Source organism: Pogona vitticeps, chromosome 4, assembly GCF_051106095.1.
Source record: "Pogona vitticeps strain Pit_001003342236 chromosome 4, PviZW2.1, whole genome shotgun sequence".
Lineage (NCBI taxonomy): Eukaryota > Metazoa > Chordata > Lepidosauria > Squamata > Agamidae > Pogona > Pogona vitticeps.
In genome coordinates this window covers 182,224,245-182,239,548 of record NC_135786.1, presented here as the reverse complement: position 1 = coordinate 182,239,548, position 15,304 = coordinate 182,224,245, and positions in this window count along the sequence as shown.

The following is a 15,304-nucleotide window of genomic DNA, read 5'->3' as shown; positions in this document are numbered from 1 at the left end:
TTGGATGGGAGCCATGATGCTGATAGAGAGGTTAATCCTTATTCTCCCTGTACCATTTCTCTGATCCCCGAATCATCTGCCATCCTGCAGATGATGCTTAGTATGGAAAAGTGACAAGTACCATTGGGAGCATTGTCTGCCTTCTCCGCTTTACTGTTTACAGAACTTGGAGAAAATTTATTTTGCTAACGCAATGCAAAGAGCCAGCTTCCTCCACCACCACAATTCTGAACCATGGAAGAGTTATCTCATGTCTGCTTTTAATGAAAGCCTGGAAGATCTGATAATGAATTATGGGACCATGTCTGATTTAATTCTGTGGGATAAATCTGTGAACAAGAAGACCACTGAGCAATTTCACCTTTGCCACAAATGTTACAGAAGGCCAAATTAACCTTGTAATCACCACAAAATTGGATAGTTAAATAATGTGTCTGAAAGACTTGGAACTTTGCTTAGATGGTCAAAGTGACTAAACATATCCAATTACAACATGCAAGTTAAAGCATGACACTCCTGTATTTTATATCCTACAAGATAGACCTGAAAGTTGCAGTCTCATGCACACTTATCATAGAAGAAATCCCAGTACATCTACTGGACCTGCTTCTGGATAAACATGCCTAAAACTACATTGTAAAGATGCAGACCACTACACGCTTACCTGGCAGTTGACTGCTGCTAAATTCAATGGGATGTAATTCAGATTCATGGATATGATTACACTGATTTCAGTGAAAGAGATTTATGTAATACTGCAGAAGGACCTAAAAGGATATTGACTTTAATGAATCATGCCCTTTTATATATATATACACCAGTAACTTTCTGTAAAATGTTATGTGGATAATCTGCCTCTCAAAACAGTCTGGGTACCTTATTTTTATATCCTGAATAAAACATGAAGTGCTTATCCTGAATTAAGACAGCTTCTCACTTCACTAGAATAATTTTAGGCAATCTTAATGCAAATATAAGAGGCTGAGGCCCAAATAGGCAACTTCTGCTTTCTGTGAGACATGTGATGGGAATAATAAAGTTATATATGAACATTCACACACAACAGTATTTTAGAGAAATATGCTTTCTTGGCTTCCTTGTTTAACCTAGTGAAAATATAAATGTATCAATTCTGCTCTAAAAGGAGGAAAGCGTAACACGCCATGAGAGGTGTTACGGCTGACCTGGCTGGCGCTCCTGTCGAGGCTGTGGTTGACAGCTGGTCTACTGCTGCCACTAGGGCTATAGAGATGATCGTGCCTAAACGCCCTATCCAACGCAGACCTCGGCCTGCGCCCTGGTTTAACCAGGAGCTTCGAGCGATGAAGTGATATAGGAGAAGGCTAGAGCATAGGTGGAGGAAGAACCCGACAGATTATAATTGGATAGCTGTCAGGGTCGCAACTAACCTTTACCTGACTAAGGTAAAGGCTGCTTGTCAAACATACTTCACTAACCGGATAAGCGAAACTTCAAATCAGCAGACAAAGTTATTCCGCATAGTGCGCGACCTATCCGGAATTGGTCCAGGTGATGGGCCTCCCCCTAGTCTCTCACCGGACCAGTTTGCAGCATTTTAAAAATCTAAAGTGGAGGCCATCCGCCGGGAGCTCTTTCCTTTTTAAAAATACAGTGAGTCAAGCAGAGATGTCCAGCGCTCCACCTTGCCCAGTAACTTTCGATTCTTTTCAGCCTGTGATGTGGACAAGGTGCTTGATTGCTGCCGGGCCACCACCTCCTCCCTTGACTCTTGCCCGGCCTGGCTAATCAAAGCAGCCAGGCCAATAACAACAGAATGGGCCACTGCAATAATAAATGGGTCTTTCCTTGAGGGCAGGTTTCCATCCCTTGCAGCAAGCCTGTGCAAACAGCTATTTAACGGGTGCCAAAATGTTCCAGAGTAACGCTATACTATTTCTCCAAGACATCATGGAAATCTCAAATGGTGATTTATGGCTACCTCCTATTAGTGCCTGGCAGTGGCAACTTGTGATCCAACTAGCGTGGTGTGTGACCTGCCAACAGTACGCTGATGCCTTGGGGACCCACCATTATAGGGAGTGTACATTGCTAAGAGATTCCTGAAACACAGAGTTGTTTCAGGTTCTCAAACGTGTTGTTTTAAATGCCAGTGCTAGAATTAGGAACACAGTACGTATATCAGAATTCTACATTAGGCCTATGCAATGCTTCTGAAAGTGATTAATTAAAAGTGGGGTGCACTACCCATACACCCTCCAGGATTGAAATAAGACAATTAGGGAGGAGGCAATAGGGATGCAAAAATGATGCTTATAAAATTATTGAAACATTTGTCATAAAACATATAAAAGTGTAGAGCTAACATGGACAAACCTACATAGGTCAACAAACATGCAATGTGTGTTCTGTTATAGCACCAGAATCTAAGACATACTCCTTTGTACTCCTAACCAGGGAACCAGAGCACCAAAACAGGGCTTTAGACTTAACACATTCCTAACAGATCCTCTTATTAGCATCTTCATTTTCTTTTTAATGCACCTCTAATAGTTTCTTCTTTCATTAAAGCAACCTGTGGCACTTCGTTGAAAGGAAGTTACGGTAACACTTGACATTTTTTCTTGCTTTTTCAGCAGAACAATAGCAAAGAACTGATACTGAAAATGGCAACTGCAGTACCAGTGTACAGCAAATGCTACAGCCACTAGGTGGCATGACAATAACAAACATACTTTCTAGGCCTTGTTCAATTAACATCTGTAATGTGGTGTGGTAGTTTGAACTTTCCATCTGTTTAGCAAAGAGTGCTTTACTTCCAAGGTATGTATATCTACTAATTTCACCTGTTCTTTCTTCTGAAGTTTACGAATTCAATCATGCTCTCTAAGACATGAATGTCAGAATTCCACTTGAACTTTATCTTATTTGACAGGGGGAAATGACTTTAATGAAGGCAAAATTATCCCTGTAACTGCCATCAGTGTTCAAGAGACTTCCCAGTGCTGTTCTAGTCAGCATTTTTTAGCCACAGGTCCACCAGATGTTTTACATTTCAACTCCCACAATCCGTAGCTGTAGTAACCAGAGCTTCTGGAATCTGAGGTCTAAAACATCTGGAGGGCCAGAGGTTGAGAATCAGTGCTAGAATCCTCCACCCAGATGTCTGTAAACTGAAATGAATGTGACATAATAGTATCTTACACAAAAGACTCATATTTTGGCATGTGCAATTGAGCTAGTGGAAATAATATATTTCCAAGAAAGGCAGCCACTGTTTCAAGTAAGCTCCAAAACAGGGTGTGCAAGTATAGTCTGATCTGTTTTGTATTCAAATATTTCCTGAACAGGTTGGCACTGACACATCACAAGCTAGTTTGGAGGTGGCCTGGACTGATTTGTGCAGCTCTAGACTAGGAGCAATTGTGATTTAAGGAAACAAAGGACTATTACTTGGAATGGAGGGGGCACTACACAGCACCATCCGTTTTGGGAAGGAGGTGGTATGAACAAGCAGAAGAGAGTATCTATCTTCAGTGTGTAGACAAAGCTATTACCAGCCTCCTTTATCCACCCCTTTGAGAGCCACACACTTTACTCCTTGCCTAGCTCCTAACCATTCATGAATCAACCCTATATTAGCCAGCAGCAGGGATAAAAAATTGAAAAGGGAAAAATGTACAAAATGGAGTAGTAGAGGAGGGAGATTACAGTATTTGACATATCCAATCAAAGTGTACAAAAGAGACAGTCATCCATCCTACAGTCACCCATACACACAATCCTATATGCAATAAAAACTCAGTTTAGCTACCTAAAAAGAAAACATTATAGGATGTGGCTCTAGTAAGTGATGTAGCACTCTCCTTGTCCATGCCAGATGCAAAATGGTTACTTGGTCAATTGGATCTAAGAGAATCCAGCATAATAGAAAGTGAATGCAGTCTCTCAGGAAACTTCTGGTTTTCATTGGGGCTTCAGCTGTCAATCCCCTTCTACTCCAGCATCTAATTCTTCAGCTAAATCATAAATAGCTCATAGAATAATTGACTTGGAAGGGGTCTGTAAGGCCATCATGTCCGACTCCCTGCTCAATGCAGGAATCCAAATCAAAGCAGATCGGACAGATGGCTTTCTCTTGAAGGGCTCCAGCATTGGAGTGCTCACCACCTCCCAAGGTAATGGTTTCCATTGTCATGTTGTGAAGCATTTTTTTTCCAAATTGCAACACTTCTAAACACCCCACCTGAACACCAGGTTAAGCCTTAGTGGTGTGCAAGGATGAACAGGGGTATAGGTGATCACCAAAGAAAGGAAGGCTAATTGCTTGAGAAAGAGAACAAAGGAGTCGAGAGCAAAGGTCTGAGCCAGCGGAGCCAACTGGCAACACCCTGAGGGCTCTTTTATTGACTTAGCATTATTACATCGTATGTTATGAGAGAAACAGATAGGATGCTAGTTACCTAATCATAACTACGATTGGCTAAAATAACCCTTTGATCTTATGCTCTACGTCTAAGTGAAAGGGCAGAAGAAGGGGCTACCCCACCTGCTGGCAGCTGCCGCATTCTGCCAGGAGTGTATGCATGTCACTGAAGCAGAATGCAGCTACAACCTTTAAGCAGAAGTTTCCCACACAAGGGATTCTTGAACACCCTGGAGTTGATCCAGAAGTGTGCAAATAACTCCATCCCATTTGGAGACTTTTTTTAAAAAAAATCTGAAACTATTGCACATTCCTACTCCAAAATATAGCTGACAATGCACTTTTAGGTTAGCAGGGAGTACACCCCCATGAACTCATGAGACTTATTTCTGAGCATATGTGTGGATTCATATTGTACATTTTATACATTTTTGTAATGCAGAATACCCACAAAGCAACCTAGGAAACTGAAGGCAAATGGGCTCCCTTGTATCTTCACAACTAAAATGATGGTCATGGATGCCAGTGATGGTGAAACTGGAGTGACTGCTAACCCTGTTGTGGAACACTGCTAGCTTCCTGCTGCCACAGCTTTCTTTCACCTCCATTGCTTTCTTTCTACATCTAGACTCAAGTCTATCTGCAGCACTTGCTTTCCAAACCAGCGTACTTGTTCCCATACACAGTATTTTTCTAACACACATTATGGGATGCTAAACAGACAAAAAATATGGTACAGAAAGACAAGATATGTAGCTTTACCCAGTGTTTATTCTGCTTTGACTAAGGATAGCTTATTTCATGTTGCTGCAGGGAGGTGATTGCACATTGTCACTGTCCAGCAAATAGGAGGAGGATACCTATTTTGAATTGTCTCGTGGACAGATTAGAAGCAAATCGCCACCTCCTTCTAAAAGAGTGGCATGGCGTGAACAATCAAGATCAAATGAAGATCCTGCCTGGCTATTCAACGGGGCTTGTATCTTTTCCTACCCCTCATAACATATGTTACTTGGGGGAGAGGGATTGTCTTCAGACCTTGAACTCCCTTCTTCCAGAAAGGTTCTTCTAAATGTTTCATTTGTGGATGGAACTTTCATCTCATGGCCAGTTGCAAACCAAAAAAAGAGATACCTTTGCATAGTCTGGATTAAGGCAAACACACATTAGAATAAACAAACAGACTTTGACCTCCTGAGGGAACTCTGCTTCTGATGACATGATAACTAGCCATTGGTCACTTAAAATGCAATTTTTTATTGAAGAGGCTATGGCAGTTGTTAGGAACATGGTGGCACTGCGGGCTAAACCACAGGAGCCTCTGTGCTGCAGGGTCAGAAGATCAGCAGTCGTAAGATCAAATCCATGCAACGGAGTGAGCTCTTGTCACTTTGTCCCAGCTCCTCGCCAACCTAGCAGTTCGAAAGCATGCAAATGTGAGTAGATAAATAGGCACCACCTCAGTGGGAAGGTAAAACGGCGTTCCCTAGTCACGCTGGCCACATGACAACAGAAACTGTCTTCGGACCAGCACTGGCTCTATGGCTTGAAAACGAGATGAGCACCGCCCCCTAAAGTCAGACATGACTGGGGAACCTTTACCTTTACCTTTATGGTAGTTGTTTGGGTCCAGGAAATACAGTACAAAGTCTTTCCAAGCACAGTGGTATCAGCAGGAGTGCAGGCTCCAGCCAAGCTTTTCGAAGGATCATTTTATAAGCCTTCTTGTGGCTCTACATTCTCCAGGCCTGGCCCATACCAATTTGCTACCCAAGACAGAACAGTAAATTATGCCTGCACATCACTCATTCAAGTCAAAATACTGAGCAATCAAGTTATTCTGATGCATGAGACCAAAAGTCCCACAAGCACCTCTGTATAGGAGCAAAGATACAATAACAACAAATGAAATAGCTAACACCGGATGCCTGGGGATGATGAGTGTTGCTCTGTGACCCTTCTGAGGGGACATCTTATCAGGAATGCTGCTTTAATGTCATTTCTAAGATTTAGGGACTTCTCTTTTTCAGGTGTATTGTACCTGATGGCACTGTAAACTCTTATACTTTGTCATTATACCTATTTGAAAATTCCTAGATGTTTCAAACATTACTTAAAAGAAAGGAGGTGCCAGTGCCTAGCCAGAAGGATTCTTTATTCCGAACAAAAGCAATCAAGTTGACATATGGCTAATGGAAAAGAAACAGCTCTGCAGGAGCCTCAGTTATTTTGTTGTGCCAAAAGGAAATGCTGGAGACCAAACTGATTGAGCTCATGAGCCAGGAATAATAGCAAAAAGCTCCATTTTACATCACATCACTTGTAAAAACAGCTTGAGTATTTGTTTTGATTATTCACTAATTTGGCCTGTAGTAAAAAGCCACCATGAAAGTAAACATTAGCTATAAAAAATGAGATCAGGTTTTGAATTAGTACATGACCAGGAAGTACAGTACTGTAGTACATTCAAGGTAGAATAGCCACCATTGCCTACCCAGAAGGCCTAGCCAAGCAGAGAGGACATTTTACCCCAAAATGTCAGTCACCTCTTGACCCACCCCACCCCGGTCTGGTCATAAGGTGACTGTGAGTGGGTGATGTATGGACAAGGCAAGTTGCTGAGTTCCATGAAGCTGAAGTCTGCTTTTCCTTCTCTAGCCTCATCAGGTCTCAGAGTGCTGGTTGAAGACTCAGGTCTACCCCCTTCACACATTCATGAATGCAGGCTCCTCAGGTATTCAGGCTCGGAGTTTAGTCACTGTTTAGTGAACAGTGCTGGAGGTGGAAAGTTTCATTCTCTTGTGCCCAGTGTCTTTCAAACTTGGCCTGGGCATCTGTCTTCTCACAGGCTTGGCACAAAGGCTTTTGCCTGTGTGTTGGGTATCTAATATTTTATTAGAGGGCTGTCCATGGAATCCACCATGACTGTTTCACTCAAACACATATACATAATGGCAAAATCAGTCGAATGGGTTGAGGCTGAATCCGGACAAGACGGAGGTCTTGAGGGTGGGTGGTCCTTCCATCAGCGGCATAGGCAACTCTCTTTCTTTCGGGGCGATGACCCTTGCCACAAAGAATGGGGGTACATCTGGACCCGGCGCTTACCATGGAAACCCAGGTGGCATCCGTGGTCCGCTCCGCCTATTTTCATTTATGGCACACATGCGCTCGTAATCTCAAGATTAGACCATTGTAACACACTCTACGTGGGGCTGCCTTTGAGGCTGACGCGGAAATTACAGATGGTCCAGAATGTGGCAGCCAGGCTACTGAGTGGGGTGAGAAAACACCAACACATCTCCCCCACCCTGGCTGCTTTGCACTGGTTGCCCATCCGTTTCCGCGTCGACTTCAAAGTGCTAATGATTACTTATAAAGCCCTAAACAGTTTGGGACCTCAATATTTGGCAGACCGTCTCCTCCCACCCAGATCTACCTGAACCACCCGTTGTAGCCAGCAGGGATGGCTGAGGGGCCTGACGCCGAGAGAGGCTCGGAAAGAAAAAACTAGAAACCGGGCCTTCTCGGCGGTGGCCCCTCGGCTGTGGAACACCCTTCCAACAGAAATTCAGCTGGCACCCTCGCTGGGTGTTTTTAAAAGACTGTTAAAAACTTGGTTATTTAGGCAGGCCTTCCCTCCAGTCAGCTAACTCTTTTCATTTCTTTTTTCTTATCTTATCCCAACCTAGTATCCTTTCTTAATTAATTGTTTTAATTAATATAGAAATTGTATTTTATGACTATATATATATTTTATATAGATCTATTTATGTTGTAAGCCGCCCCGAGTAGACATGGTCTACAGGGGCGGGGTATAAGTTTAATAAATAAATAAATAAATAAATAAATAAATAAATAAATAAATAAATAAATAAATAAATACCTGTGAAAGGGAAATGGTGTAATTTCCAGCAGCTAAGTGCTGCCAATTAGAAAGTTCTAACTTGGATCTTTGGCCACATGCCAAGCTACTTGACTAGTGTGCAAAGGGGAAACTGAGTGGGGTCTTCTTAATTGGTGGCAATTACCCACTGTGAGTTACATGAGCTCCTTTCTGCCTGCATAACTATGGAACAGGATTTTGGCCATTATTTTGCAATTCTTACACAAATACTTGCACTCTGAGATCTCAGAAAAACCTCCTATGTGGGAATTCACAAGGAACTGGCCATTCCCATTCCTGCATTGAGCAGGGGGTTGTACTCCATGGCCTTGTAGTCTCCTTCTAACTTCACTGTTCTATAATTCTATGATTGTTTCTTTCAAAATAATAATTACAGAGGGGAAAGTTTTCCTTTTCATTTTGCTTTAACAAATAAAAAAAACCATTTGAATCAAAAAAGGCAATGTTGTCTGTTGTTGATAAAGAATTCTGGTTTGTCCTTGCAAGAATTTACAAAAGTGAACCAGCTGGTGCTAAAAAAAGAAAAAAGAAAGTTTAGTGTCTTGAATTGCCATAACTATAACAACAGTTGGAATAATGAAATGTATTTTAAAGTGAGTGTCCTTATAAATCTCTCTCTGTGTATGTTTGTATGTTTTTAAGGAGGCAATTTGATTTCATGGGGCCGGTGCTGTTGAATCCACTTCCGAAGTTAAGCCAGGAAGGAAATCTGCAGTTTCACCCTTGAAGAGAGAACAAGAATGTTTCATGTTGTGTCTGTGCTTTGAAAACAAGGGGATGTTTGTAAAGCTCTTTGGATAAAGAATATTATTTGAGATTTACATAATTATCCCAATAACAGTACTCATTTTAAAAAGAAGAGGCAGAGAAGAGATCTTCTGAATTAAAATACTGTGCTCTGTTTTCAGTGGAACTTCTGGCAGCCTATGTGGATTTGTGACATAAGGAACAAAAGACATGTGACATTTTAATGGTACAGTCCTATGGTCCCTGGAAAAGGTTACATTAATTGGATTTCTTCCCATAATGATAGCTAAAAGGTCTGCCATGAGTAGTCTGGCAGAGGACTGAGCAAAAATGAGAGCTGGGGTGTGTGTCAGGCTTGGGTAAGGGAAGATTTTGGATCTACTGAATCCATCACCCTCTAGTTTCCCTGACATGCACCGAGAGTGCAGGGACGTACCTCTGAGGACATAGTTCTCCTAGACCTAGCATGTTTTCTTTTCTTTCTTGTTTTCTCATTCTGGTCAATCAGATGCATATTTTTTTTCCCCAGTGGGTGGGTGAGGAATAACAGTGCTACCTTCTTTCCACCTTCTTCCCTGCCACTTTAATCTTGGCAGGAAGGGATGATTCATCCGCCATAGATTTTAATTCTCATTCTTTTATTGCAAATGATGGCAAAAAGTTACCTGTAGTCCATGCAAAACTCACCTCTTCCATATTTGTGCCCATGTACTGAATTTGCTCCTGTCTACTGAATTGTGAATTTAGGTAGAACCAACAGAAAAAAGATAGAGAAAGAAAGTAAGTAAGAAAGTAAGAAAGAAAGAAAGAAAGAAAGAAAGAAAGAAAGAAAGAAAGAAAGAAAGAAAGAAAGAAAGAAAGAAAGAAAGAAAGAAAGAAAGAACCCTCCTGCAAATATGTATCTGCTTTAAACAATGTGCACAGGGGATGCACAACCAGGTTTTGAATAAAAAATGTGTATTTTAATCCCAGTACAGAAGAAAAGGGCTACAGTGCAACCTGGTCAGTTTCTGAGGGCAACATAGGCCTCTATACTGGAAGCTGCCCATTTCTGTCTTATTTGATAGATTCCCTTGCCTCTGGCAAGGCACCTGGAAAGGATAACATCCCTGTTGAAGTGCTGAAGTGCTGCAAAAAGACCTTCACCACCGAACTGTATGAAATCTTTCATCTTTGCTGGAGCGAAGGTAGAATACCAGAGGACACGAAAGATGCAAACATCATCACATTGTATAAGAACAAAGGAGACAGGGGTGACTGCAATAACTACCGTGGCATCTCTCTTCTTAGCATTGTAGGAAAGCTGCTTGTCTGTGTCGTGCTGAAGAGGCTCCAGGTGCTTGCAGACAGAGTCTATCCAGAATCACAGTGCTGTTTCCGAGCAAATAGATCCACCACTGACATGGTGTTCTCCCTCAGACGGTTGCAGAGAAATGCAGGGAACAACAACAGCCACTCTTAGTGGCCTTCATAGACCTTACAAAAGCATTTGACCTGGTTAGCAGGGATGGCCTTTTTAAAATACTTCCTAAGATTGGATGTCCTCCTCGACTCCTTAGCATCATCAGGTCCTTTCATGAGGGAATGATGGGCACTGTAGTTTTTGATGGCTCAATATCAGATCCCTTTGACATCCAAAGCAGAGTGAAACAGGGCTGTGTCCTCACGCCGACCCTGCTTGGGATCTTTTTTGCTGTCATGCTGAAGCATGCCTTTGGAACTGCAACTGAAGGTGTCTATCTCCAGACTAGATCAGATGGAAAGCTCTTTAATCTCTCTAGATTGAGAGCAAAGACCAAAGTTCAGCTGAAATGCATGCAAGACTTCGCCGATGATGCAGCCATTGTTGCCCACTCTGCCGAAGACCTCCAACAACTCATGAATCGTTTTAGCAAGGCCTGCCAAGACTTAGGACTAACAATCAGCCTGAAGAAAACACAAGTCATGGGCCAGGGCATGAACTCACCTCCCTCTATTACCATATCCATGCAAAAATTGGAGGTTGTCCATGAATTTGTGTACCTTGGCTCAACGATCTCTGACACTCTTTCCCTAGATGTCAAGCTGGATAAACGCATTGGCAAAGCAGCTACCATGTTCTCAAGACTCACAAAAACAGTATGGCTCAATAAGAAGCTGACAGCATAGACCAAGATCCAGGTCTATAGAGGCTGTGTCCTGAGCACACTCCTATACTGCAGTGAGTCCTGGACCCTTCGTGCACGGCAGGAGAGAAAGCTGAACACGTTCCATATGCGTTGCCTCCAACGCATTTTTGGTATCACCTGGCAGGACAAAGCTCCAAATAGAGTAGTCCTTGATCGAGGTGGAATTTTTAGCATGTATCCATTACTGAAACAACGATGTCGACGTTGGCTCGGGCATGTTGCAAGAATGGCTGATGGTCGGATTCCAAAGGATCTCCTGTATGGAGAATTAGTGCAGGGAAATCGCCCCAGAGGGAGACCACATCTGCGATACAAGGATATCTGCAAGCGGGATCTGAAGGCCTTGGAAATGGATCTCAACAGATGGGAAACCCTGACATCTGGGTGCTCAGACTGGAGGCATGCGGTGCATCATGGCCTCTCCCAATTTGAAGAGAACCTTGCCCAGCAGGCTGAGGCAAAGAGGCAGTCATGAAAGCAGCAAAACCAGGGAGCTAGACGGGGTACAGATTGTATTTGTCCTCAGTGTGGAAGGGATTGTCACTCTCGAAATGGCCTTCTCAGCCACACTAGACGCTGTTCCAAGTCCTCCATGCAGAGCACGATACCATAGTCTCTCGAGACTGAAGGATGCCTATGATGATGAGGATTGCTCTGCCCATGAAGTGGAATTGATTTGCCTTAGGTTTTATTCAACTAAGCTGCCTTCTCCTTTCAGTGCTGTCACAATTACAGCACCAAGTCTGAAGAGGATAAAAATCCATCTTGCATGTAAACTCTACACAGGGACAAGAACCCATATTTTCCATGTAGAGACTACATAGAAGCAGAGACCTTGCCCTTTCAGACTCACTGCTTGTTATGAAGAATGCAGCAATGGGGGTGGGCCTAGGCACTTCCATCTATGAATGTTTACAGCGTTGGGTTGCATAATATCTGGATAGTAATAGTAGTTACACTCTATTGTAAATGCTTTCAGGGAGCTAAACATCTTCAACCAACACCTCTGTAAAATACTATAGCTGTTTATTGCTTTGCATAGAAGATAAAATTTCACTCTCTAGGAGGTCTCCACACACAGTGTCCAGAATGTTTGGATTCAGATACAGTTTTAGGTGTTGTAAAATATAGCCATCAGGTATGAAATATTCCTTACTGAAAAGTTGTTTTCAATTCTATGACACTGGTACAATGCAGATTGCAAACCTGGAGAACTTTCTCTTTACCAGTCTTAAAAGGAATGGAAGGTCAGGCCTTTAGTAGATCCCTTTAGAATGAAAGGACATTAGCATCATTGTCCATATGGTAGCCTGATGTACAATACGTCCTCGCCATTTGAAACAGTTACATTATTGTAACTTACTGTTCAATATTTAATGAACAGCATATTGGCTTTTAAAAGATGAATAATTCAAAGGTATTATGAGATACTCAGCTTTGTTAGCTGACTGAAAATGGCATGCGAATGAGCTTGGAATTGCATTATTTCACATATATTGTTTAATTTGTCCGTAAGAGAGAAAATGTTCTATGTAGAAAAACGTATCATTAGTAACATCACTAGTTTTATAATGTTCACCTATGGATCTGCAAGGCTTCCAGATACTTGGAGACCTAAGACCAATTTTAGTTTAGATACTTCAATAAATAATTAAAGATTCATATATTATTCAACAAATTCTTTATGCAGCAGCCTAAAAATGTAGACCATGTAACTCTTGTACCACTATTATTGTATTCATTTGTAGATTCTAAATATTGGATTAATGCTAGATCATATTTGTGATGTGAGAGATTTTCAGACTATAAAAATAGGTTCAAAACTATCCTGAGATAAATGTGTGTCTTATGCTCAGGCACACTGTAGATTATTTTATCTGATAGGTGGCTATCTAATGTCCTCTTTGATGCCTCTACAGTTGGAGCATGACTTCCTGAGGTAACTAGTTCCATTTTTGTATTGATCTAACAGTTAGGAAGCTTTTCCTGATGTTCAGCCTAAATCTGGCATCTTGTAACTTGAGCCTGTTATTACATGTCCTGCACTCTGGGATGGTCAAGAACAGATCCTGTACCTCCTCAGTATGACAGTCTTTCAAGTATCTAAGAGTGCTATAGTATCTCCTCTCAATCTTCTTTTCTCAGTGCTAAACATGCCCAGTTCTTTCAGTCTTTCCTCATAGTGTTTGATTTCTAGTCCCCTGATCATCCTTGATGCCTTTCTCTGAACCTGTTCCAGTTTATTGGCATCTTTCTTGAACTGCAGTGGAAATAGACACAGTACTCAGGGTGAGACCTGACCAGTGCTGAATAAGGGAAGTAGTACTTCACAGGACTTAGAGACTATACTTCTGTTAATGCAGCCTACAATAATATTGATCTTTATGCAGCTGCATCATCCTGTTGACTCAAAGTCAGTTTGTGGCCTGCAATAATTCCAAGATCCTTATCATGTAGCATTACCAAGCCAAGTATCTACTATCTTGTAACTGTGCATTTGGTTTCTTTTTCCCATAAGTGTGGAACTTGCATTTATCCCTGTTAAATTTCATTCTGTTGATTTCAGCCCATTGCTTAAGCCTATCAAGAAATTTTTGAATTTGGTTTTTGCTTTCCAAGGTATTGACTATTTCAGCTAATTTTGCGTCATCCACAGATTTGATAAGCATCCCTTGCATCCCTTCATCTGAGTCATTAATAAAAATCTCAAAGAGCACCATGCCCAGAATTGAGCCTTGTGGTATCCCATGTGTTATCTCCCCCCAGTTTGAGAAGAAACCACTTCTGAGTGCTCTCTAAGTACGATTCTGTAACTATGTATTCACCTGATAGTTGTTCTATCCAGCCCGCACCTAGTCAGTTTGCTAATCAGAATATCATGGGGCAGTTTGTAAACAACTTTGCTGAAATCAAGAGATATTTATGTCTACAGCATTCCCACCGTCTCTAGCATTTTATTAATGATATTCAAACAATTTTATATGTCAATAGTTATAAAGTCTTTGATTTAGTGTATCTGTTCTTGTGAACCTCAGAAGCTATAACCTGATGAATAAACAAACAATCTCATCTGCTTTATAACCTAGCAGAAATTTCTTTTTGCTCATATTTTCTAAATTGGATGTGACCTATAGAAAATGTGTATCAATAGTGCTGTGCTACATACACAATCAGCACAGTCTTCCAGCTCAATAGTTTCAGTGTTAAAAAAGATGTAATAGAGAATGCATCAGAATCTTCACAGTGTCTTATTTTTTCCTGTAACATCAAGATAAGACTGGGAGACGTCTTCAACCTTTTTTTGTCCCCCCCAAGGAAAAAGAAACTATTTTTTTAATTCAACAAACGTATTGTCGGTCTGACAGATGGCAGAGGACAGGATTGAGAAAGGGAGAGGATAAGGCAAAATTTCTGGTAAGATACAGCAGATTCTCTACATTGCCCTTTTAAGAAGCAATCAAAGAGGTTTGTGAATTTGAGGCTTGTTCCTGGTGGCTGGAAATAAAGAAGGAGAAAAATAAAATAAAGTGCCTGGCCCTGCAGACTGCCACTACCCCTCTCTAGAAGCTTTTCAGTCTAAACTGCCTCTAAGCCACGTCCCCACCCCCAAATCCCCAAAAACTCTGGTGTAGCTGGCACCATTTGCTGTGATGCTGGACTTGCTGTTTATGTTTCCTCGTTCACAGGAAATTTGTTTTCCCCTGTATGTTTCTCAAAACATAGAAAAATATTTACACAGATCCAAAGGTCAGAGTGTTTCCAAAGGGGCCCCAGTCTGTGTGTCCTTACTCAGACACAGACCACACTGGGGAGAGAAATGAACATCTTTAGCAAATAGATGTCTAGCCATTTCTCCTGCACCATGATCCCATCAAATATTCGCAACCTGGTTTACCCAAGGTGACAGGAGGGACCTTTCTTCGGCACCAAAAGCAGAAACAATAGCAGAACATCCCCCCCTCCTTCCCACACTAAGTAATACAGTATATGAAAAACTATGGGAAACTGGTTCTATTACACATAGTCATACTTTATATTTAAGTTTTGTTTTAGGTGAGGGACGTTATTTTGAATAGA